The following is a 23,921-nucleotide window of genomic DNA, read 5'->3' on the forward strand; positions in this document are numbered from 1 at the left end:
TCAATTTGGGCAGAAAGATGGTGAGAATTGGCCCTTGATGTGCCAAGAATCAAGCCACACTGGCGCCCCCTGTTGAGAACCCTTTCGGCTAGGTATGTGTTGCAACCATCCGGGAACTGGGGTCCAGGACAAGTGGCTCCTTGAGGGCCCCATTTGAAGGGAGCTTTCTGAGGACAGAGATGAGAGAGGGACCCTGGAGGAGCATCACGATCCAGGCTGTGGGCCTGGTGGGACAAAGAGATGCAGGTGGCCTCAGGGAGGTGGCAGCAGGCCACGCCTCTATCTCCCAGTCCCAGGTTATCGCACAGCTCCAAAAGGCACAGCATCCTCCTGGATGGCAAGCAGAGTCCTGGCATGTGACTCAGGGCTCCCCAGGCTGGAGAGTTTGTGGGCCTGGCCTCTGGGGAAGGAATCCTGATGATGCAACCTAGCCTTAGGGCAGGGCCTAAGGGTCTGGAAGGCATGATGGGCCTGCACTGAGAATGGCACTCCAGAAGGCTGAGAAGAGGGAAGGTTTGGCCCTGCGAGTGCCTGGCTTTGAGATCGCTTTCTTGTGCTGTTCGGACCGGGACCACGCGGGACCTCGAGCCAGGCCCAGAAGGCTCTGCTGAAAGTCCGAGCAGCTGGACGCAATTGGCGGGGTGTTCCGACCAATTCTCAGGAGCTTTGGGACCCAATCGATCTTGACTGGGCCATAAGCTAGAGCATATTGGCCAGAGATGCGCCATGATTCAGGGTTCACTGGCGCCCCCTGTCGAGACCCCTTTCTGGCCAGGAGTGTGTTCAGACCACCGGGGAACTGGAATCTGGAACACGTGGCTCTGTGAGGGTCCCACCTGAGGGGAGCTTTCTGAGGGCAGAGATGTGGGAGAGACTCGGGCTGACAACACTCTTCGTGTCGGTGGCATGGGGGTCTACAAAGGTGGAGGCAGCCTCTGGTAGCAGCATGCAGCTTTTTCCCGCTCTGAGGGTTCTGTGCAACTTCAAATGGCACAGTTTCCATGTGGCTGGCAAGAAGACCTCTGGGGTTGGGCTTCAGGGTCCACACTCGGCAGAGCTCGTGCATAAGGCCCTGGGGACAGAAGCCTGAGAACCCAGCCTGGGTTTCGGGTTCGGGCCTAGGGCCATAGCAGCACTGATATGCCAGCAGTGAGGCCGTAGCCTTGGGGGCTGAGATGAGGGCAGGGGTTCTGGCAGTGCCTCAGATACCTTGGTAGTTGCCAAGAGGCCGCTGAAGCTGAGGGGGTGTCCGCAGGGTGTATGAAGATTTCTCCTATTCCAAAGCTTCTGCACAGGCCTAAAAGGCTCTGTTTCCTTCTGGCGGGCAAGCACAGTCCTGGGTTGTAGCTGACCTGTACCCATCCTGAGGACTTGGGGACCAGGCTTCTGGGGATGGAAGCCTGTATCCCATCCTAGATTTAGGGTTAGTGCCTAGGAGCATGGCAGGCCCAATCTGCCACCGCTGAGGCAATCTCCCTGGGGGCCGGAGTGGAGGGCAGGGACAGGAGGCCCATCTGTCCCCGGCTTCGTGGCCAGGGCTGCCGCCCAAGGTGGGAGTGACCTTGTGGGTTCATGAAGGTTTCTCCCGGGATGAGGGTTACGCGAAGCTCCCAACGGTACCACTTCCCACTGGGTGGCAAGCAGAGTCCTGGGGTGTAGCCTAGAGGTCCCCAGAGTGAGGGCTTGGGGGCCAGGCTTCTGGGAACGGAAGCCTGTATCCCATCCTAGGGCTCGAGATAGGGCCTAGGTACACGACAGGCACGGCGGGCCCAATCTGCCAGCACGGATTCAGTATCCCTGGGAGCCACAATGGAGGTCAGGGGGCCCTGGGTTCATGCCCGGGGGTGCCGCCCAATGTGACAGTGACCTTGTGGGGGCATGAAGGTATCTCCCAGTCTGAGGGTGACATGCAGCTCCATACAGGAGAGGGTTTCCTACTGGGAGGAAGGCGCAGTCCTGGCGTGTTTCAGAGGTCCCTAGTCCGGAGGGTTTGGGGGCCAAGGCTCTGTGCACAGAAGGCTGATATCCCAAACGAGGGTTAGGGTTCAGGCCAAGGGGCATAGCAGAGCAGATCTGCCTGCGTTGAGCATGGCAAGAAAAAAGGTTGAGTAGAGGGCAGGTTTGGACATGCGTGTGCCTGGCTTGTACACTGCTTACTCACAGGGCTCCAACCACGACCCCGCGGGACCTCAGGCCACTTCCAGGGGGCTCTGCTGAAAGCCTGCGAGCCGGAAGGGAGTTCACTGGGGGATTCCGGCCAATTCTGACCTGACTTCTGCTGAAATCAAGATGGATTTTGCAGAATGCTGGTGAGAATTGGCAGGCAATGTGCAGTGATTCGGGCCACAGTTGTGGCCCCTGGGGAGAGCGCTTTCTAGCTAGGTGCATATTGTCACCCTCCAGGACCCCTTTGAGGGTTAGGCGGCTCCCGTGAGGGCCCCAGTTGTGGAAGCTTTCTGAGGGCAGAGATGAGGGAGGGACACCGGAGGAGCGTCAAGGTCCGTGCTCTGGGCCTGGTGGGACCAAGACGGTGGAGGTGGTCTCAGGGAAGTGGGGGAGCGCCACACCTCTTTCTCACAGCGAGGTTTCAATGCAGCTACAAAAGGCACAGGTTCCTCCTGGTTGGCAAGCAGAGTCCTGGTGTGTGACTCAGGGCTCCCCCAGCAGGAGGGTTTGTGAGCCAGGCCTATGGGGCAGGAAACCTTAAAAGGCAACCTAGGCTTTGGAAAGGGCCTAGGGGCATGGCAGGCTTGATGGGCCTACGCTGAAACTGGCACACCAGAAGGCTGAGAAGAGAGAGGGTTTGGCCACACGTGTGCCTGGGTTTGAAATCGCTTTCTAGTGCCGTTCAGACCGGGCCCATGCGGGACCTCGAGCCAGGCCCGGGGGGCTCCGATGAAAGTCCCTGCAGCGGGACGCGAGTTGGCAGGGGGTTCCGGCCAATTTTCACGAGCTTTGTGCCCAAATTGATCTGGATCGGGGCACTTGCCATGATTTGGTCCACACTGGCATCCCCTGTGGAGAGCCCTTTCTGGCTAGGTGTGTGTTGCAACCATCGGAGAACTGGGGTCAGGAACACATGGCTCCGTGAAGGCCCCAGCTAAAGGGATCTTTCTGAGGGCAGAGATGTGGGAGAGACTCTGGCTGACCGTCACTCTCCATGTTGGGGGCTTGCTGGAGCAATGAAGGTGGGGGTGGCCTCTAGAAGCAGCGTACAGCTTTCTCCGGCTCTGAGGGTTCTGCGCAGCTCCAAATGGCACAGTTTCCATGTGGCTGACAAGACGACCTCTGGGGTTGGGCTTTGGGGCCCACACTCGGCAGAGCTCGGGCGTCAGGCCCCTAGGGATAGAGGCCTGAGAACCCAGCCTGGATTTCAGGTTCGGGCCTAGGGCCATTACAGCACCGATCTGCCGGGACTGAGGCAAACTCCCTGGGGGGCAAAGTTGAGGGCGGTGGTCAGACAGTGCCTCAGACACCTTGGTGGATGAAAAGAGGCCGTTGAAAATGGAACCATTTCCCCCTGGGTTGCTTGCAGAGTTCTGCGGTGTAGCCTAGAGGTCCCCAGAGTGACGGCTTGGGAGCCAGGCTTCTGGGGACGGAAGCCTGTATTCCATCCTAGGGTTCAGATTAAGGACGAAGAGCATGGCAGGCCCAAACTGCCAGTGCGGAGGCAGCCTCTCTGGAAGCCGAAGTGGAGGTAGGGAGGCAGGTGCCCATCAGACCAGGGGTTCATGCCCAGGGGTGCCGCCCATTGTAGGGGTGACCTTGTGGGGGCATGAAAGTATATCCTGGTCTGAGGGAGATGCGCAGCTCCAAACAGGAGAGGGTTTCCTCCTGGGTGGCAGGCGCAGTCCTGGTGTGTGTTTCAGAGGTCCCCAGTCCGGAGAATTTGGGGGCCAAGTCTCTGTGGCCAGAAAGCTGATATCCCAAACCAGGGTTAAGGTTCAGGCCAAGGGGCATGGCAGAGGCGATCTTCCTGCACTGAGCATGGCAAGCCAGGAGGCTGAGTAGAGGGTGGGTTTGGGAACGTGTGCACCTGGCTTGTACACTGCTTACTCGCAGGGCTCCGACTGTGACCCCGTGGGACCTCAGGACACTTCCAGGGGGCTCCACTGAAAGGCCGCCCAGCCAGAGGGAGCTGGCCGGTGGGTTCCAGCCCATTCTCAGGCGCTTTGTGTCGAAATCAATCTCGATGGGGGCGCAAAGCTCGTGAGAATTCGCCCGCGATGCCCCATGATTCATGCTACACTGGCGCCCCCTGTCGAGAGCCCTTTCTGGCTATGTGTGTTTTGCGACCATCTGAGAACTGGGGTTTGGAACACGTGACTCCGTAAGGGCCCCAGCTAAGGGGAGCTTTCTGAGGGTAGAGATGTGGGAGGGACTCGGGCTGACTGGCACTCTCCGTGTAGGTGGCATGCTGGGGCGACCAAGGTGGGAGTGGCCTCTGGGGGGCAGCATGCAGCTTTCTCCCGCTCTGAGGGTCCTGTACAGCTCCAGATGGCACAGTTTCCATGTCGCTGGCAAGAAGACTTCAAGGGTTGGGCTTCGGGGTCCACACACGGCAGAGCTCGGGCGTCAGGCCCCTGGGGACAGAAGCCTGAGATCCCAGCCTGGGTTTCGGGTTGGGGCCAAGGGCCATGGCAGCACCAATCTGCCAGTACTGAGGCTTGCTCCTTGGGGGACTGAATTGAGGGAGGGGTCAGGCAGTGCCACAGACACATTGGTGGTTGCCAAGAGTCCCCTGAACCTGAGGGGGTGGCCTCAGGGGGTATGCAGATTTCTCCCGCTTCCAGACTTCTGCTCAGGCCCAAAAGGCACCATTTCCTCCTGGGGGGCAAGCGGAGTCCGGGGGTGTAGCTGACACATCCCCAGTCCTGAGGACTTGAGGAACAGGCTTCTGGGGATTGAAGCCCGTGTCCCATCCTAGATTTAGGGTTAGGGACTAGGTGCATGGCAGGCCCAATCTGCCAGCGCTGAGGCAATCTCCCTGGGGGCCCGATTAGAGGGTTGGGCAAAGATGGTCCATTGGGTCCCAGCTTCCTGGCCAGGAGTGCCGCCCAAGGTGGGGGTGACCTTGTTGGGGCATGAAACTATCTCCCTATCTGAGGGTGACGTGCAGCTCCAAACAGGAGGGTTTCTTCCTGGGTGTCAAGCGCAGTCCTGGCGTGTGTTTCAGAGGTCCCCAGTCCGGAGGATTTGGGGGCCAAGGCTCTGTGCCCGGAAGACTGATATCCCAAACCAGGGTTAGGGTTCGGGCCAAGAGGCATGGCAGAGTGGATCTGCCTGCGTTGAGCATGGCCAGCCAGAAGGCTGAGTAGACAGCGGGTTTGGGTACGCGTGTGCCTGGCTTGTACACTGCTTACTCCCAGGGCTCCGACCACGACCCTGCAGGACCTCTGGCCACTTCCAGGGGGTTCCACTGAAAGGCCGCCCAGCCAGAGGGAGCTGGCCAGTGGGTTCCAGCCAATTCTCAGGTGCTTTGTGTCAAAATCAATCTCGATCAGGGCACAAAGCTCGTGAAATTTGCTGGCGAAGCCCCATGATTCGGGCCACACTGGTGGCCCCTGTCGAGAGCTCTTTCTGGCTAGGTGTGTGCTGCGACTATCAGAGAACTGGGGTTCGGAACATGTGACTCCGTGAGGGCCCCAGCTAAGGGGACCTTTCTGAGGGCAGAGATGTGGGAGGGACTTGGGCTGACCATCACACTCCGTGGCAGTGGCATACTGGGGCTACCAAGGTGGGGGTGGCCTCTGGGGGCGTCAGCTTTCTGCATGCATGCAGCTTTCTCCCGCTCAGAGGGATCTGCGCAATTCCAAATGGCACAGTTTCCATGTGGCTGGCAAGAAGACCTCTGGATTTGGGATTCGGGGCCCACACTTGACAGAGCTTAGACATCAGTCCCCTGGGTCAGAAGCCTGAGGACCCAGCCTGGGTTTCCGGTTTGGGCCTAGGGACACGTTAGTACTGAGCAACCAGTGCTTAGGCACGCTCCCGGGAGAGCTGAGTTGAGTGCTGCGGTTAGGCAGTGCCTCAGACACCTTGATGGTAGCCAACAGGCCACTGAACCTGAGGGGGTGGCCGCAGGTGCCATGAGATTTCTCCCGCTCCAAGGCTTCTGCACAGGCCCAAAAGGCACCATTTCCTCCTGGGGAGAAAGCGGCATCCTGGAGTGTAGCTAACAGGTCCCCAGTCCTGAGGGCTTGGGGAACAGGCTTCTGGAGATGGAAGCATGTATCCCATCCTAGATTTAGGGTTAGGGCTTTGGAGAATGGCAGGCACAATCTGCCAGCGCTGAGGCAATCTCCCTGGGGACCGAGTGGAGGTTGGGAAGGCAGGCAGCCAATATGAACCTGGTTTCGTGGCCAGAGGTGCCACCCAAGATGGGGGTACCTTGTGGGTTCATGAAGGTTTCTCCCGGGCTGAGGGTAACACAAAGCTCCCAATGACACCACTTCCCCCTGGGTGGCAAGCAGGGTCCTGGGGAGTAGCCTAGAGGTCCCCAGAATGAGGGCTGGAGCCAGTCTTCTGGGAACGGAAGTCTGGATCCCATCTTAGGCTTGGGCTTAGGGACTAGAGGCCCAACAGGTCCAATCTGCCAGCGCGCAGGCAGTCTCCCTGGGGCCGAAGGGGTGGTCGGGGGACAGGCGGCCCATGAGACCGCGGGTTCACGCCCAGGGGTGCCGCCCAATGCGGGGGTGACCTTGTGGGTGCAAGAAGGAATCTCCAGGTCTGAGGGAGACGTGCAGCTCCAAACAGGAGAGGATTTCCTCCTGGGTGGCAGGCGCAGTCCTGGTGTGTGTTTCTGAGGTCCCCAGTGCTTAGGGCGAGGGGCCCAAGGCTCTGTGCTCAGAACCTGATGTCCCAAACCAGAGTTAGGGTTCAGGGTCAGACTGGATCGACACACGCTGAGCAGGGCAAGCCAGAAGGCTGAGTAGAGTGCGGGTTTGGACAGGCATGTGCCTGGCTTGTACACTGCTTTCTCGCAGGGTGCTGAACACCACCCCCGCAGGATCTCAGGCCACTTCGAGGGGGCTCCGCTGAAAGCCCGCCCAGCCAGAATGCAGTTGGCCTTGGCTTTCCCGCCAATCCTCACCGGCCTTCTGCACAGAGATGGATTTGCGCAGAAAGCTGGTGAGAATGGGCCGGCCATGCGCAGCGATTCGGGCCACACGCCCATCCCCTGGGGAGAGTGCTTTCTGGCTAGGTGCAGGTTGCCTGCCATCCTCCAGGAACCCCTTCGAGGGCCAAGCGCCTCCCTGGAAAGCCCCAGTTGAGCGGAGCTTTCTGAGGGCAGAGATGAGGGAGGGACCCTGCAGGAGCGTCACTGTCCCTGCTCTGGGCCTGGTGGGTGGAAGAAGATGGAGGTGGCCTCGGGGAGGTGGGGGCGGGCCACGCCTCTTTCTCCCAGTCCCAGGTTTCCACGCAGCTCCAAAAGCCACAGGTTCCCCCTGGATGGCAAGCAGAGTCCTGGTGTGGGTCTCAGGGCTCCCCCGGCTGGAGGGTTTGTGGGCCAGGCCTCTGAGGAAGGAAACCTGAAAAGGCAATTTAGGCTTAGGGAAGGGCCTAGGGGCCTGGTGGACTTGATCAGCCTGCAATGAGACCGGCACACAGAAGGGCTGAGGACAAGGAGGGTTTGGTCTCACGTGGGCATGGCTTAAATATCGCTTTCTTGCAAAGTTCAGACAGGGCCCACACGCGACTTCGAGCCAGGCCCAGGGGCTCTGCTGAGAGTCCGTGCAGCTGGACGCGAGCTGGCCATGGGGTTCCGGCCAATTCTCACGAGCTTTGTGCACAAATGGGTCTCGATAAGGGCACAATGCTTCTGAGAATTCGCTGGCGATGCACCAGGATTCGGGACACACGGGCACCCCCCTGGCAAGAGACCTTTCTGGCTACCTGTGTGTTGAGACCACCCAGGAACTAGGGTCAGGGACACGTGGCTCAGCGAGGAGCCCAGCTGAAGGGCGATTGCGGAGGGCCAGAGATGTGAGAGGAACTCGGGCTGACCGTCACTCTTCGTGTCGGTGGCATGCTGGGGTGACCAAGGTGGGGGTGGTCTCTGGAGGACACGTGCAGCTTTCTCCCACTCTGAGGGCTTTGTGCAGCTCCAAATGGCACAGCTTCCACGTGGTTGCCATGACGACCTGTGGGGTTGGGCTTCAGGGTCCACACTCGGCAGAGCTCGGGAGTCAGACCCCTGGGTCAGAAGCCTGAGGACCCAGCCTGGGTTTCGGGTTCAGGCCTAGGGACACGGTAGCACTGATCAGCCGGTGCTTAGGCGCGCTCCCTGGGAGCTGAGTTGAGGACAGTGGTCAGGCAGTGCCTCAGACACCTTGGCAGATGCCAGGAGGCCTAGGGAGCTGAGGGTGTGGCCTCGGGGCCTTGCAGATTTCTCCCACTCGGAGGTTTCTGCGCATGCCCAAAAGGCACCCTTTCCTCCTGGGGGCCAAGCGGGCCCGGGGGTGTAGCTGACAGTTTCCCCCCACCCCAGTCATGAGGGCTTGGGGACCAAACTTCCGGGGAGGGAAGCCTGTATCCTACGATGCCTAAATTATAACCATAACCGCTATTTCTGCTTCTGTACCTTCGCTTGCTAACCCATGAGGAGATGGAAAATTACCAGCAAACTTTCTCTAGGTACTCTGTAACCACACAACCCCTGCCCAAAATCGAACCTAGTAGAGTGGCCACTCCCAAACCCCCACCTGGCTCTGGGCTGAGAGATAACAGCCATCTGGCGCCAGAGAAACCCCCACCCAGAATTGTACATGACAAAGTGACTGCCCCCGGACCCTCCACCCAGCTTTGGGTACAGGAGATAATAATGATCTGGCACCCCACCGCTAGACAGAGACACCCCGGCCAATCCTGAGGGGGCACATACCCTAGCAGCGCCAACTAAGCAGTGTGAAGAATGACAGCCCTTTGATCTAACTAATAATCTGTTCCCAGCCTTTTCCTGCTCTGTAGCGCACCAGTCATATTAGAGAGTTGCTGTTTGATTTTCCCGCGGTATGTAGTGATTTCTTGCGAGATACTATGATGTATGTTAAGTCCCTGCCTCCCCAAAATAGAGTATTAAAAGTGCTGTGATCCTGAGCTCAGGACCTCTTAGCGTCACCAGCAACGAGTGCGCGAAGGTCCGGGTTTGAACTCGTAATAAACGACCCTTGCTGTTTGGCTTTGATTCTGGACTCTGGTGGTCATCTTTGGGGGGGTCTTGGAATTTGGGCATGACATATGGGGGCTAGTCCGGGATAGCCCCCCCCCCAGACCCATCAGACTCCAAGTCAAGGGGTCGCTGAAAACCTATCAGTAAGTGAGCCAGCTCTGTCTCCGTGTTGTCTGTCATTCTTGGATCCATAACCTGAAGCTGTTTCCGGAAAGTCAGAGGTTGGAACTGGCAAGTAGTCCTGGTGGACGCGCTATAGGGCTGCCAGTGGGCCAGTAGGAGACGTCCTCCAGACCTCAGTCAGGGGGCTGTTTATTCAGCCCATTTGGGTAGCCCCGGGGCGGCTGGAATTATGCCTAGGGCTGATTACCCGGCCCATTCGATCAGCCACGGAGCGGCCTGAAGTGCACCTGCGAATTGTGTCTTTGTGTTCTGTGTCCCCTGCACCTGCGATTCGTGTTTCCTAACCTGTTTCACTTGTAGATTCACCCTGGCAAACGAAGAAGGATTTCTACTCCTGCCATCCGAGGATGAAACTCGCCTGGCCCCCACCTCCAGCTCCCCGAAGGTTATCCTCCATCCCTTTGGGCTAGTAGACCGAGAGCGCTCATCCTCACCCCGCCCTTTCGAATTTCTCACCTGTTCGTTTATCTCACAACCCTTGCACCGGTGCCTCTGTCGTTCTTTGCCCTTTCTAGGTGTCTTTCTCCTCGTTTTAACCATTTTCTTGATCTGGGAACTCCCTGCTCAAATGGGGCAAAACCAGAGTACCTCCTTAACCCTTCTAATTAGCAATTTTAAGGATGTTAAAAAGAGAAGTCATAACCTTAGTTTGGATATTCAAAGGAGTGAACTGATTACCTTTTGCCATTTCGAATGGCCCATCTTTGATGTGGGATGGCCCCCGGAGGGCACATTCTGCCTCCCCGTTATCGCCAAGGTAAAATCCAAAATCTACCTCCCGGGCCGAGAAGGACACCCAGGTCAGATCCCCTATATCTTGGTATGGCAGGACCTTGTTGAAAATCCACCCTCTTGGTTGGCCCCTTTCTTGTCTCTGGCAATATGTAAAATACTGGCCACCAAGGCCACCAATCCCTCTAAGCTAAAGCTACCATCTGCGCCCATGTTATCGGATAGTCAGGATCTTCTGTCCCTGGATCCTCCACCCTACATCCCGCCACCCGCTAATCCCCAGGCACCTCCGGCGCCCCCTTCTGTGGTGTAGGAAGAACAAGAGGCGGCAGCCGCCTCAGGTGCTGCTGATAGTGAAACTCACTACAAAGGACCAGCAGGCAGGACGAGGGGGCGCACTCAACGGGAGGCAAACCCACACCTCCCTGATTCCACCATCGCGCTGCCCCTGAGGGAAATAGGACCCCCTGATGACACTGGTAACCCTAGACTTCAGTATTGGCCTTTTCCCACTAGTGATCTGTATAACTGGAAAGCTCAAAATGCCCGCTTCTCTGATAACCCCTGAGACTTAATTGCTCTTTTGGACAGTGTAACGTTTACCCATCAGCCCACCTGGGACGACTGTCAGCAACTTCTCCAGCTCCTGTTCACCATGGAGGAACGAGAAAGAATCCAGGTGGAAGCCAGAAGGCTGGTTCCAGGAGATGATGGCCAGCCCACTGTCAACCCTAACCTGATTAACGCTGCTTTTCCTCTCACCAGACTCCCACAGGATGGCTGGAACTACAACATGGCAGAAGGTAGGGGAAGGCTACAAATTTATTGCCAGACTCTAATGGTGGATCTCCAGGCCGCTGCTCGCAAGCCCACTAATTTGGCCAAGGTATATACTGTATTACAGGGAAAAACAGAAAGTCCAGCAGGGTATCTAGAGAAATTAATGGAAGCCTTTAGGCAGTTTACCCCCATGGACCCTGAGGCACCTGAGAATCAGGCAGCAGTGGTTATGTCCTTTGTGAACCAGGCAGCCCCAGACATTAAGAAAAAATTACAGAAATTAGAGGACTTAGAAGGGGAACAGATCCAGGATCTACTTAGGATTGCCCAGAAGGTTTTTAACAATAGAGAGGCACCGGAAGTAAAGCAGTTAAAGGCCACGGAAAAGATGACTAAAGTCTTGGCAGCAGTAGTACAGCAGGACAGCCTCCCCTTGCGTGAAGACAGCTCCTCTCCACACCCCTTAAGGCGGAACTTACGCAAGGATCAATGTGCCTGTTGTAGGCAGTTGGGCCATTGGGCCAGAGATTGCCCAAATAAATGGGGCAAAAAGTCACAACAATGGCACCCCAGGTCTACCTCTGAGGTGCTGGTCACCCGAGACTCGGAGGACTAGGGGAGTCGGGGTTCAGACCCCTCCCCAAACCTAGGTAACCCTACAAGTGGAGGGGACTCCAGTTCAGTTCCTTGTTGACACAGGGGCTCAACACTCGGTATTGACAGAGACCAAAGGTAAAATGTCCACCCATACCTCATGGGTGCAGGAGGCTACAGGGGTAAAAAGATATCATTGGACAACAAAAAGGACTGTGGATTTGGGGACAGGAAAAGTGACCCACTCTTTTTTGGTCATTCCTGAAAGTCCATGCCCCCTGTTAGGAAGGGACCTATTGACAAAAATGGGAGCCCAAATCTACTTCTCACCAAATGGGCCCGAAGTGACGGACTCCCAAAATAAAGCAATACCTGTCTTGACCCTGACCTTGGATGATGAGTATAGACTCTACCAGGAGCCTGCCCTTCCTAACCAGGATATGGACTCTTGGCTCCAGAGCTTTCCGCAAGCATGGGCAGAAACTGGAGGAATGGGACTGGCTAAGCACCGCCCAGCTCTTTACATAGAAACTAAACCTGGATTTGACCCTGTCTGAGTGCGAAGCACGGAAGGGAATCACTCCCCATATCTGGCGCTTCCTAGACCAGGGGGTCCTGCGCTCCTGTCACTCAGCATGGAATACCCCACTGCTGCCAGTACGTAAGCCCCATAGTGGCGAATAAAGGCCGGTACAGGACTTGAGGGAGGTTAACAAGCGGGTAATGGACATACACCCAACTGTACCCAACCCTTATACCCTCCTAAGTACCCTGGACCCAGGGAAACAATAGTACACTGTTCTGGACTTAAAAGATGCCTTCTTCAGTTTACCTTTAGCCCCAAAAAGTCAGGAACTCTTTGTATTCGAATGGACTGATCCAGAAAGGGGCATAAATGGCCAACTGACATGGACCAGACTACCACAAGGATTTAAAAACTCTCCTATTCTGTTCAACGAAGCCCTTCATGAAGACCTGAGTGAGTACAGACAACAGCACTTTAACCTAACTCTATTGCAGTATGTCGATGATCTTTTAATAGCTGCCCTGACCCCCGAGGCCTGTATCCAGGGAACTGAGGACCTCCTGTGAGCCCTAGGAGACTTAGGCTATCAGGCGTCGGCAAAAAAGGCTCAGATCTGCAAATCAGAGGTAACCTATTTGGGATACTTACTGAAAGAGGGGCAAAGGTGGCTGACTTCTGCTCGGAAGGAGGCAGTCCTCCGCATTCCCCGGCCACAATCACAACGGCAAGTGAGAGAGTTCCTATGGTTGGTTGGGTTCTGTAGGTTGTGGATACCAGGCTTTGCGGAGCTAGCCAAGCCTTTGTATCAGGCTACCAAGGACCAGCAACCCTTTTGTTGGATGGAGGACGCTGAACAGGCCTTCCAACAGATTAAGACTGCCCTATTGTCAGCACCCGCCCTGGGACTCCCTGACATCTCTAAGCTTTTCCAGTTGTTTGTGGACAAGAGCCAGGGCATAGCCAAGGCGGTCTTGACCCAACACCTGGGACCATGGCGGCAGCCAGTGGCTTATCTGTCTAAGAAGCTGGATTCAGTAGCAGCCGGATGGCCACCATGCCTCCGGATGATAGCAGCTACTGCCTTGATGGTAAAGGACGCTGATAAACTAACTATGGGACAGGAGCTACGGGTTACTACCCCACATGCCATCGAAACCGTCCTCAAGCAGCCACCTGACTGCTGGCTCAGCAATGCCAGACTCACTCACTATCAGGGACTGTTGCTTAACCCTCTCAGAATTATTTTCATGCCACCAACCGCCCTTAATCCCGCGTCACTTCTGCCCAACCCCGACCTGGGCGCACCGCTCCATGACTGCACCGAGATTTTGGCCCAAGTGCATGGAGCGAGAGAAGATTTGAAGGACCAGCCGCTGCCAGATGCAGAGATCGTGTGGTTTACTGATGGGAGCAGTTTCGTCCATCAAGGTCAGAGGTACGTGGAGGCAGCCGTGGTGTCAGAGACTGAAATAGCATGGGCAGAGCCTCTGCCTCCAAGAACCTCAGCCCAGAGGGCAGAACTAATAGCCCTGACCCAGGCCCTAAAGATGGAAAAAGATCCAAAGCTGACTGTATACTGACAGCCACTATGCTTTTGCCACCACTCATGTGCATGGGGCAATATATAGAGAGAGAGGGCTCCTCACAGCAGAGGGGAAGGACATTAAAAACAAGGAGGAAATCATAGCCTTGCTAGCCACCCTTTGGGAACCCACAAAACTGGCAATTGTCTACTGCCCGGGACACCAGAAATCAACGGACCTGGTCTCCTATGGCAACAACCTGGCTGACCAGATGGCTAAGAAAATAGCTCGGGCCTCAACGTGGTCACTAGTTATGTAGCTGCCCGACCCAGGACCTCGGGACCTGCCTCCAGCACCAGAATACTCTGAAGAAGATCTCCAATGGATAAGAAAACTCCCTATGACCCAGATACTTGATGGCTGGTGGAGAGACTCCAAATGCAACATTGTGCTTCCTGAAAGACTGGGCAGGAGGGTGCTGGAACGGATTCACCGCTGCACCCACTTAGGTACAAGAAGAATGCAGGACCTAGTAAGACAAACAGGGCTGAGAATTAGAAAAGTTTCAGATATGATTGATCAGATTGTGGAAAGTTGAGTAGTCTGCCAGCTTAATAATGCAGGTAACAATCCCCAGAATGCAGGGACAACGCAGAGAGGAGACAGGCGGGAACCTATTGGGAGGTTGATTTTACTGAGGTAAAGCCTGGAAAATATGGATATATTTTAGTCTTTTAGTCTGTTAGTCTTTGTAGACACCTTCTCAGGATGGGCTGAGGCCTTCCCCACAAAGGGTGAGATGGCGCAGATTGTGGCTAAGAAAATTTTAGAGGAAATACTACCCAGGTATGGCTTCCCAGTCACGATAGGATCTGACAATGGACCGGCCTTCGTTTCAAAGGTAAGTCAGGGACTGGCTTCTATTCTGGGGGCAGATTGGAAATTGCATTGTGCCTATAGACCCCAAAGTTCAGGACAGGTAGAAAGGATGAATCGAACATTAAAGGAGACCCTGACCAAATTGACCATGGAGACTGGTGCAAATTGGGTAGCCCTTCTCCCTTACGCTCTGTTCAAAGTTCGTAATTCCCCCTAAAAACTGGGCCTTACCCCTTATGCACGGCAGGCCACCACCTATAATTCCTAACCTGAGAGAAAAGTTAGTTAAACATGAAAAAGATGATGATTTTGAACTTTTGTTTTTGTTGCAAGCTCTGCAGAAAGTTCAAGATGAGGTCTGGCCAAAATTGAGAGAGCTATATGAGACGGGACCTCCACCAACTCCCCACCAGCACCAGCCTGGGGACTGGGTTCTTGTGAAGTGCCACCGACAGGGGAACCTGGAACCCAGGTGGAAGGGGCCATTCCAAGTCATACTGATGACACCCACAACCTTCAAGGTGGACAGAGTGGCTACTTGAATCCACTATACCCACGCCAAGCCGGTGGACCCATTCCCGGACCTCATCGAGCCCTCAACAGGAGAGGCGGCCTGGACAATTGACTGGACCAAGAACAATCCCTTAAAACTTAAACTGCACCGCCAAAAACTAAGACCGTGACTATGGCTTCTATGTTTTTGCTGTTTTTAGCTTGTGGCCATACATTTATAGGTATCCCTGTAGCTATAGTACCCCAGAACCCCCAACAACCATTTTGGCTGTCTTAGGAAATCACCCCTAAATGGGGTGACCCCATAGTTCTAGCTACCAAGGAAGTACCAGTGGGAACTTGGTGGCCAGATTTGACTGTGGATCTCTGCACCCTAGCAATGGGAACATGGGATATCCACAATCACTATAACCCCATTATGCCCCCTGAATGTGGAGGCTTGGCTAACTGTTACCACAAAAAAAGTTATTTCCAGGTTTATGGGCCAGATGGAGCATTGGGTTACCAATGATGGGGGGGTTGTGGGATGCCCATGAGAAGATATTTGTTACAGAAGTGGCCCCTCTATGTGGGTCCTCAGGAAGGTAGGTCGAAAAGCGAAGAGAAAAGTTGTGGGGGGGGGAGGCAGACTACTTCTGTAGGGACTGGGGGTGTGAGACTTCAGGGCATGCCTATTGGCACCCTTCCTCGACATGGGACCTCATAGCAGTAACTCGACATAAGGTAGATAATCCCTTAGAAAATGATTGTACAAAGATCCTGAAAGGAAAATGCAAAAATTTCCAATGTAATCCTCTAACGATTCGGTTCACTCAGAAGGGAAGGGAATTCTCAGATTGGCCCAGAGGAAGGACTTGGGGTTTAAGACTTCATACGCCTGGTACTGACCCTGGACTAACGTTCCAGCTGAAACTAAGAATTAAGTCAGTACCAGAAATGGCAGTAGGTCCTAATTCTGCCCTAAAGCCAAATGAACCAGCTTTCAAAGCCACTTTGGCGCCCAAACCAATCCCCACTACCCCTTTGAACCATACCTCGAGCCATCCCAGCAGCCCTGCCGGTATTCCCAGCCAGGCCTCGCTGGCACCGGGGCTAGACTCACCCACGAGGGCACCCACCTAACTTCCCCACCAGGGGAACCCCCTTGTCAAGTTAATGCAGAAATCTTTTCTAGTACTGAATCAGACCCAACCAACCAAAACAGAATCCTGTTGGCTTTGCTATGATATTACACCCCCGTATTATGAAGGTATTGCAGTTCAAGACAATATAACCATGTCAGAACAGACAGGATCCTGTAGATGGAAATCAAAGGTTGGACTCACTCTCACTAAGGTGACCGGGACGGGGAAATGTTTTAGTTTCAGAGATCTAGATGAGGAGATGGCCCCCCTCTGTAACACTAGTGAAAACCCAAAAGGGACTGGTACTTGTTGCCCCCTCAAGATGCCTGGTGGGCCTGTTCCAAGGCAGGACTGACCCCCTGTGTACACCTAACAGTCATGAAAAATCTAGAGGACTCCTGTATATTAGTATGACTAGTCCCTACCATAAGCTACTACCAGAATCCAGAATTCCTTGATCACTGGCAAAAAAACTGGAGACAAATATGACCTGGAGACAGTCTCAGTCCCAGGGCAAAGAGGGAACCCATAACTGCTGTCACCCTAAGTCTCCTACTAGGAGCTAGCCTGGTGGGGCTTGGAACAGGCGTAGCTACGCAAGCAAAACAGAAAAGTTATTATCATGATTTAAGAATGGCCATTGGCGAGGATATCAAAAGATTAGAGGAGTCCATCACCTACTTACAAACCTCCTTAAACCTCCCTGTCAGAGGTAGTCCTCCAAAACGGATGGGGCCTAGATCTTTTGTTCCTGCAACAGGGAGGACTCTGCCTAGCGCTAGGAGAAGAATGTTGCTTCTATGTAGATCATTCAGGAATAGTAAAGGACAACATGGCCAAAGTTAGAGAAAGCCTAGAGAAGAGAAAAAGAGAATATGATTCCAAGCAGGGCTGGTTTGAATCTTGGTACAACTTTTCCCCGTGGCTGACGACCCTGCTGAAAGCCCTAGTGGGTCCCTTGGTTATAATTCTGTTTGCCTTAACCATAGGACCCTGTATTATTAATAGGTTAGTTACTTTTGTTAAGGATAGGATCAACACAGAACAGCTCATGGTTCTTAGAACTCAGTACCAACCCATTGATCCAAAGGTAGCAGAATCAAGCATGTAAAGTCAAGATTGACTATAACATGTCCAACTGAAAGAGGGGAATGAGATGCCTAAATTATAACCATAACCCCTATTTCTGCTTCTGTACCTTCGCTTGCTAACCCATGAGGAGATGGAAAATTACCAGCAAACTTCCTATAGGCGCTCTGTAACCACACAAACCCCGCCCATAATCGAACCTAGCAGAGTGGCCACTCCGGGACCCCCACCCAGCTCTGGGCCAAGAGATAACAGCCATCTGGCGCCAGAGAAACCCCCACCCAGAATTGTACATGACAAAGTGACTGCCCTTGAACGCCCCACACAGCTTTGGGTACGGGAGATAATAACGATCTGGCACCCCACCGCTAGACAGAGACACCCCGGCCAGTTCTGAGGGGGCACATACCCTAGCAGCGCCAACTAAGCAGTTTGAAGAAGGACAGCCCTTTGATCTAACTAATAATCTGTTCCCAGCCTTTTCCTGCTCTGTAGCGCACCAGTCATATTAGAGATTTGCTGTTTGATTTTCCCGCGGTATGTAGTGATTTCTTGCGAGATACTATGATGTATGCTAAGTCCCTGCCTCCCCAAAATAGAGTATTAAAAGTGCTGTGATCCTGAGCTCAGGACCTCTTAGTGTCACCGGCACCAGTGCGCGGAAGTCCAGGTTCCAACTCGTAATAAACGGCCCTTGCTGTTTGGCTTTGATTCTGGACTCTGGTGGTCGTCTTTGGGGGACACAACAATCAGAATTTTGGCACAACAATCCCATCCTAGATTTAGGGTTATGGCTTTGGAGCATGGAGGGCACAATCTGCCAGCGCTGAGGCAATCTCCCTGGGGCCCGCAGTGGAGGGCGGGGGGCAGGCGGCCCATCGGACACGGGCTTCGGGTCCAGGGGTGTGTCCCCAAGGTTGCAGAGGCCTTACGGGTTCAAGAAAGATTCTCGCGGGCTGAGGGTAATGTGAAGCTCCAAATGGCACCACTTCCCCCTGGGTGGCAAGAGGAGTCCTGGGGTGTAGCCTAGAGGTCCCCAGAGTGAGGGCTGGGCTGGGCTACTGGGGACAGAAGTCTGAATCCCATTTTAGGCTTGGAGTGAGGGACTAGAAGACAGGGAGGCCGAATCTGCCAGCGCGGAGGCAGTCTCCCTGGGGGCCTAAGGGGTGGTCGGGGGACAGGTGGCCCATCAGACCACAGGTTCATGCCCAGGGGTGCCGCCCAATGCAGGGGTGACCTTGTGGGGGCAAGAAGGAATCTCCAGGTCTGAGGGAGACGCGCAGCTCCAAACAGGAGAGGGTTTCCTCCTGGGTGGCACGTGCAGTCCTGGTGTGTGTTTCTGAGGTCCCCAGTCCTTAGGGTGAGGGGCCCAAGGCTCTGTGCTTGGAACCTGATTTCCCAAACCAGGGTTAGGGTTTAGGGGCAAGGGGCATGACAGACTAGATGGACCCCGCGCTGAGCACGGCAAGCCAGAAGGCTGATAGAGGGCGGGTTTGGACAGGCATGTGCCTGGCTTGTACACTGCTTTCTCGCAGGGCGCAGAACACCACCCCCTCGGATCTCAGGCCACTTCGAGGGAGCTCCGCTAATAGCCTGCCCAGCCAGAATGCAGTTGGCCAAGACTTTCCGGCCAATCCTCACCGGCCTTCTGCCCAAACGGAGATGGATTTGGGCAGAAAGCTGGTGAGAATGCGCCAGCGATGTGCAGCGATTCAGGCCACACACGTGTCCCCTGGGGAGAGTGCTTTCTGGCTAGGTGCATGTTGCCTGCCATCCTTCAGGAACCCCTTCGAGGGCCAAGCGCCTCCCTGGAGAGCCCCAGTTGAGCGGAGCTTTCTGAGGGCAGAGATGAGGGAGGGACCCTGCAGGAGCGTCACTGTCCCTGCTCTGGGCCTGGTGGGTGGAAGAAGATGGAGGTGGCCTCGGGGAGGTGGGGGCGGGCCACGCCTCTTTCTCCCAGTCCCAGGTTTCCACGCAGCTCCAAAAGCCACAGGTTCCCCCTGGATGGCAAGCAGAGTCCTGGCGTGGGTCTCAGGGCTCCCCTGGCTGGAGCGTTTGTGGGCCAGGCCTCTGGGGAAGTAAACATGAAAAGGCAACCTAGGCTTAGGGCAGGGCCTAGGGGCCTGGTGGACTTGATCAGCCTACAATGAGACCGGCACACCGGAAGGCTGAGGACAGGACAGGGAAGGTTTGGCCACGCGTGGGCGTGCCTTAAATATCGCTTTCTGGCGAGGTTCAGTCCTGGACCACGCGGGACCTCGAGCCAGGCCCAAGGGATCAGCTGAGTGTCCCCGCAGCTGGACGCGAGCTGGCCGTGGGGTTCCGGCCAATTCTCACGAGCTTTGTGCACAAATGGATCTTGATAGGGGCACGATACTCCTGAGAATTCGCTGGCGATGCGCCAGGATTCGGGACACACGGGCACCCCCCCCCCCCAAGAGATCTTTCTGCCTACCTGTGTGTTGCGACCATCCGGGAACTGGGGTCCTGGACACGTGGCTCGGCGAGGAGCCCAGCTGAGGGGCGATTTCAGAGGGCCAGAGATGTGAGAGGAACTCGGGCTGACCGTCACTCTCCGTGTCGGTGGCATGCTGGGGCGAAAAGGTGGGGTGGCCTCTGGAGGACACGTGCAGCTTTCTCCCATTCTGAGGGCTTTGTGCAACTCCAAATGGCACAGTTTCCATGTGGCTGCAAGAAGACCTGTGGGGTTGGGCTTTGGGGTCCACACTTGGCAGAGCTTGGGCGTCAGACGCCTTTATCAGAAGCCTGAGGAACCAGCCTGGGTTTCGGGTTCGGGCCTAGGGACACGGAAGCACGGATCAGCCAGTGCTTAGGCACGCTCCCTGGGGAGCTGAGTTCAGAGCGATGGTCAGGCAGTGCCTCAGACACCTCGGTGGTTGCCAGGAGGCCTAGGGAGCTGAGGGTGTGGCCTCCGGGCCTTGCAGATTTCTCCCACTCGGAGGCTTCTGCGCAGGCCCAAAAGGCACCCTTTTTTCCTGTTGGCCAAGCGGCGCCCGGGGGTGTAGCTGACAGCCCCCGCCCCCAATCATGAGAGCTTGGGGACCTGGCTTCCGGGGCGAGGGAGGTGTGGGGGAGACTGTATCCCATCCTAGATGTAGGGTTATGGCTTTGGAGCATGGCGGGCACAATCTGCCAGCGCTGAGGCAATCACCCTGAGGCCCGCAGTGGAGGTCGGGGGCCAGGCGGGCCATCGGACCCTGGCTTCGTGTCCAGGGGTGCCCCCCAAGGTGGCCGAGGCCTTCCGGGTTCAAGAAAGATTCTCGTGGGCTGAGGGTAATGCGAAGCTCCCAATGGCACCACTTCCCCCTGGGTGGCAAGAGGAGTCCTGGGGTGTAGCCTAGAGGTCCCCAGAGTGAGGGCTGGGCCGGGTTTCTGGGGACGGAAGTCTGGATCCCATCTTAGGCTTGGGGTTAGGGACTAGAGGCCCGGCAGGCCCAATCTGCCAGCGCGCAGGCAGTCTCCCTGGGGGCCTAAGGGGTGGTCGGGGAACAGGCGGCCCATCAGACCACAGGTTCATGCCCAGGGGTGCCGCCCAATGCGGGGGTGACCTTGTGGGGGCAAGAAGGAATCTCCTGGTCTGAGGGAGATGCGCAGCTCCAAACAGGAGAGGGTTTCCTCCTGGGTGGCACGTGCAGTCCTGGTGTGTGTTTCTGAGGTCCCCAGTGCTTAACGTGAGGGGCCCAAGGCTCTGTGCTTGGAACCTGATGTCCCAAACCAGGGTTAGGGTTCAGGGACAAGGGACATGGTAGACTGGATCGACCCGCGCTGAGCACGGCTAGCCAGAAGGCTGATAGAGGGCGGGTTTGGATAGGCATGTGCCTGGCTTGTACACTGCTTTCTCGCAGGGCGCAGAACACCACCCCCTCGGATCTCAGGCCACTTCGAGGGAGCTCCGCTAATAGCCTGCCCAGCCAGAATGCAGTTGGCCAAGACTTTCCGGCCAATCCTCACCGGCCTTCTGCCCAAACGGAGATGGATTTGGGCAGAAAGCTGGTAGGAATGTGCCGGCGATGTGCAGCGATTCAGGCCACACACGTGTCCCCTGGGGAGAGTGCTTTCTGGCTAGGTGCATGTTGCCTGCCACCTTCCAGGAACCCCTTCGAGGGCCAAGCGCCTCCCTGGAAAGCCCCAGTTGAGCGGAGCTTTCTGAGGGCAGAGATGAGGGAGGGACCCTGCAGGAGCGTCACTGTCCCTGCTCTGGGCCTGGTGGGTGGAAGAAGATGGAGGTGGCCTCGGGGAGGTGGGGGCGGGCCACGCCTCTTTCTCCCAGTCCCAGGTTTCCACGCAGCTCCAAAAGCCACAGGTTCCCCCTGGATGGCAAGCAGAGACCTGGCGTGGGTCTCAGGGCTCCCCTGGCTGGAGCGTTTGTGGGCCAGGCCTCTGGGGAAGTAAACATGAAAAGGCAACCTAGGCTTAGGGCAGGGCCTAGGGGCCTGGTGGACTTGATCAGCCTGCAATGAGACCGGCACACTGGAAGGCTGAGGACAGGGAGGGTTTGGCCTCGCCTGGGCGTGGCTTCAAGATCACTTTCTTGTTGGGTTCTGATCCAGCCCACGGCGGACCTCTAGTCAGGCCCAGGGGCTCCTCTGAGAGTCCACGCAGCTGGACGCGAGCTGGCCGGGGGGGTGTTCCGGCCAATTCTCATGAGCTTTGGGCCCAAATGGATCTCGATAGGGGCACAATGCTCCTGAGAATTTGCTGGGACGGGCCAAGATTCAGGACACAGCGGCGCCTTCTGTCAAGAGACCTTTCTGGCTACCTGTGTGTTGCAACCATCTGGGAACTGGTGTCAGGGACACGTGGCTCCGTGACGACCCCAGCTTAGGGGAGATTTAGGAGGGCCAGAGATGTGAGAAGGACTCGGGCTGAACTTCACTCTCCGTGTCGGTGGCATGCTGGGGTGACCAAGGTGGGGGTGGCCTCTGGGGGCTCCATGTAGCTTTCTTCCGGTCTGAGGGCTCTGCGCAGCTCCCAGTGGCACAGTTTCCACGTGGTTGGCAAGAATACCTGTGGAGTTGGGCTTCAGGGTCCACACTGGGCAGAGCTCCGGCATCAGGCCCCTGGGGACAGAAGGCTGAGATCCTACCCTGAGTTTTGCGTTGGGGTCTAGGGCCATGACACCGTGGATCTGCTGGTACTGAGGCTTGCTCCCTGGGGGACTGAGTTGAGTGCGGGAGTCAGGGAGTGCCTCAGACACCTTGGTGGTTGCCAAGAATCCCCTGAACCTGAGGGGGTGGTCTCAGGGGGTATGCAGATTTCCCCTGTCCTGAGATTTCTCCGCAGGCCCAAAAGGCACCATGTCCTCCTGGGGGGCAAGTGGAGTCCGGGGGCGTAGCTGACACGTCCCCAGTCCTGAAGGCTTGGGGAACAGTCTTCTGGGGATCAGAGCCTGTGTCCCATCCTAGATTTAGTGTTAGGGACTAGGTGCATGGCAGGCCCATTCTGCCAGCGCTGAGGCAATCTCCCTGGGGGCCCGATTAGAGGGCAGGGTGCAGGTGGTCCATTGGGCCACAGCCTCCTGGCCAGGGGTGCTGCCAAAGGTGGGGGTGACCTTTTGGGGGCATGAAGGTATCTCCCAATCTGAGGGTGATGCACAACTCCAAACAGGAGAGGGTTTCTTCTTGGGTGTCAAGCGCAGTCCTGGCGTGTGTTTCAGAGGTCCCCAGTTTGGAGGATTTGGGAGCCAAGGCTCTGTGCCCGGAAGACTGATATCCCAAACCAGGGTTAGGGTTCGGGCCAAGGGGCATGGCAGAGCGGATCCGCCTGAGCTGAGCATGGCAAGCCAGAAGGCTGAGTAGAGAATGGGTTTGGAGATGCGTGTGCCTGGCTTGTACCCTGCTTTCACGCAGGGCTCCGACCCCGAACCCGCGGGACCTCAAGCCACTCCAGGGGGCTCCCTTGAAAGCCCGCGCAGATGGATGGGTGTTGGCCGGTGGTTTCAGGCCAATTCTCACAAGCCTTCTGCCCAAATGGAGATGGATTTGGGCAGAGAGCTGGTGAGATTTGGCCAGCGAAGTGCAGCAATTCGGGTCACACTCGCATCTCCTGGGGAGAGCGCATGCTGGCTAGGTGCTTGTTGCCAACCTCCAGGAACCCCTTCGAGAGCCATGCGGCTCCCATGAAGGCCCCAGTTGAGGGGAGCTTTCTGAGGGCAGAGATGAGAGAGGGACCCTGCAGGAACGTCACTGTCCATGCGGTGGGCCTCGTGGGAGGAAGAAGATGGAGGTGGCCTTGGGGAGGTGGGGGCGGGCCACGCCTCTTTCTCCCGGTCCCAGGTTTCCGGGCAGCACCAAAAGGCACAGGCTCTTCCTGGATGGCAAGCAGAGTCCTGGCATTTGACTCAGGGCTCCCCAGGCTGGAGGATTTGTGGGCCAGGCCTTTGGGGAAGGAAGCCTGATAATGCAACCTAGGCTTAGGGGAGAGCCTAGGGGACTGGCAGGCTGATGAGCCTGCACTGAAACCGGCACACCGGGGAGCTGAGAAGAGGGAGGGTTTGGACACGCGTGTGCCCGGCTTTGAGATTGCGTTCTTGTGCCGTTCAGACCGGGACCACGTGGGACCTCGAGCCAGGCCCAAGGGGCTCCGCTGAAAGTCCGGGCACCTGGACGCGATTTGGTGGGGAGTTCCAGCCAATAATCACGAGCTTGGTGCCCCAATCCATCTTGATTGGGGCACCATGCTGCTGCGAATTGGCCGGTGATGCGCCATGATTCGGACCACACTGGCGCCCCCTGTCGAGAGCCCTTGCTGGCTAGGTGTGTGTTGGAACCATTGGGGAACTGGTG

General features: G+C 56.4%; 1 pseudogene; it reads left to right on the plus strand.

Moving 5' to 3' along the window:
* Positions 1-9,923: 9,923 nt before the first annotated feature.
* On the plus strand, positions 9,924-15,072 carry LOC131820994 (uncharacterized; annotated as a pseudogene).
* The last annotated feature ends 8,849 nt before the right edge of the window (positions 15,073-23,921 follow it).

Source organism: Mustela lutreola, chromosome X (assembly GCF_030435805.1).
Source record: "Mustela lutreola isolate mMusLut2 chromosome X, mMusLut2.pri, whole genome shotgun sequence".
NCBI classification, from domain to species: domain Eukaryota; kingdom Metazoa; phylum Chordata; class Mammalia; order Carnivora; family Mustelidae; genus Mustela; species Mustela lutreola.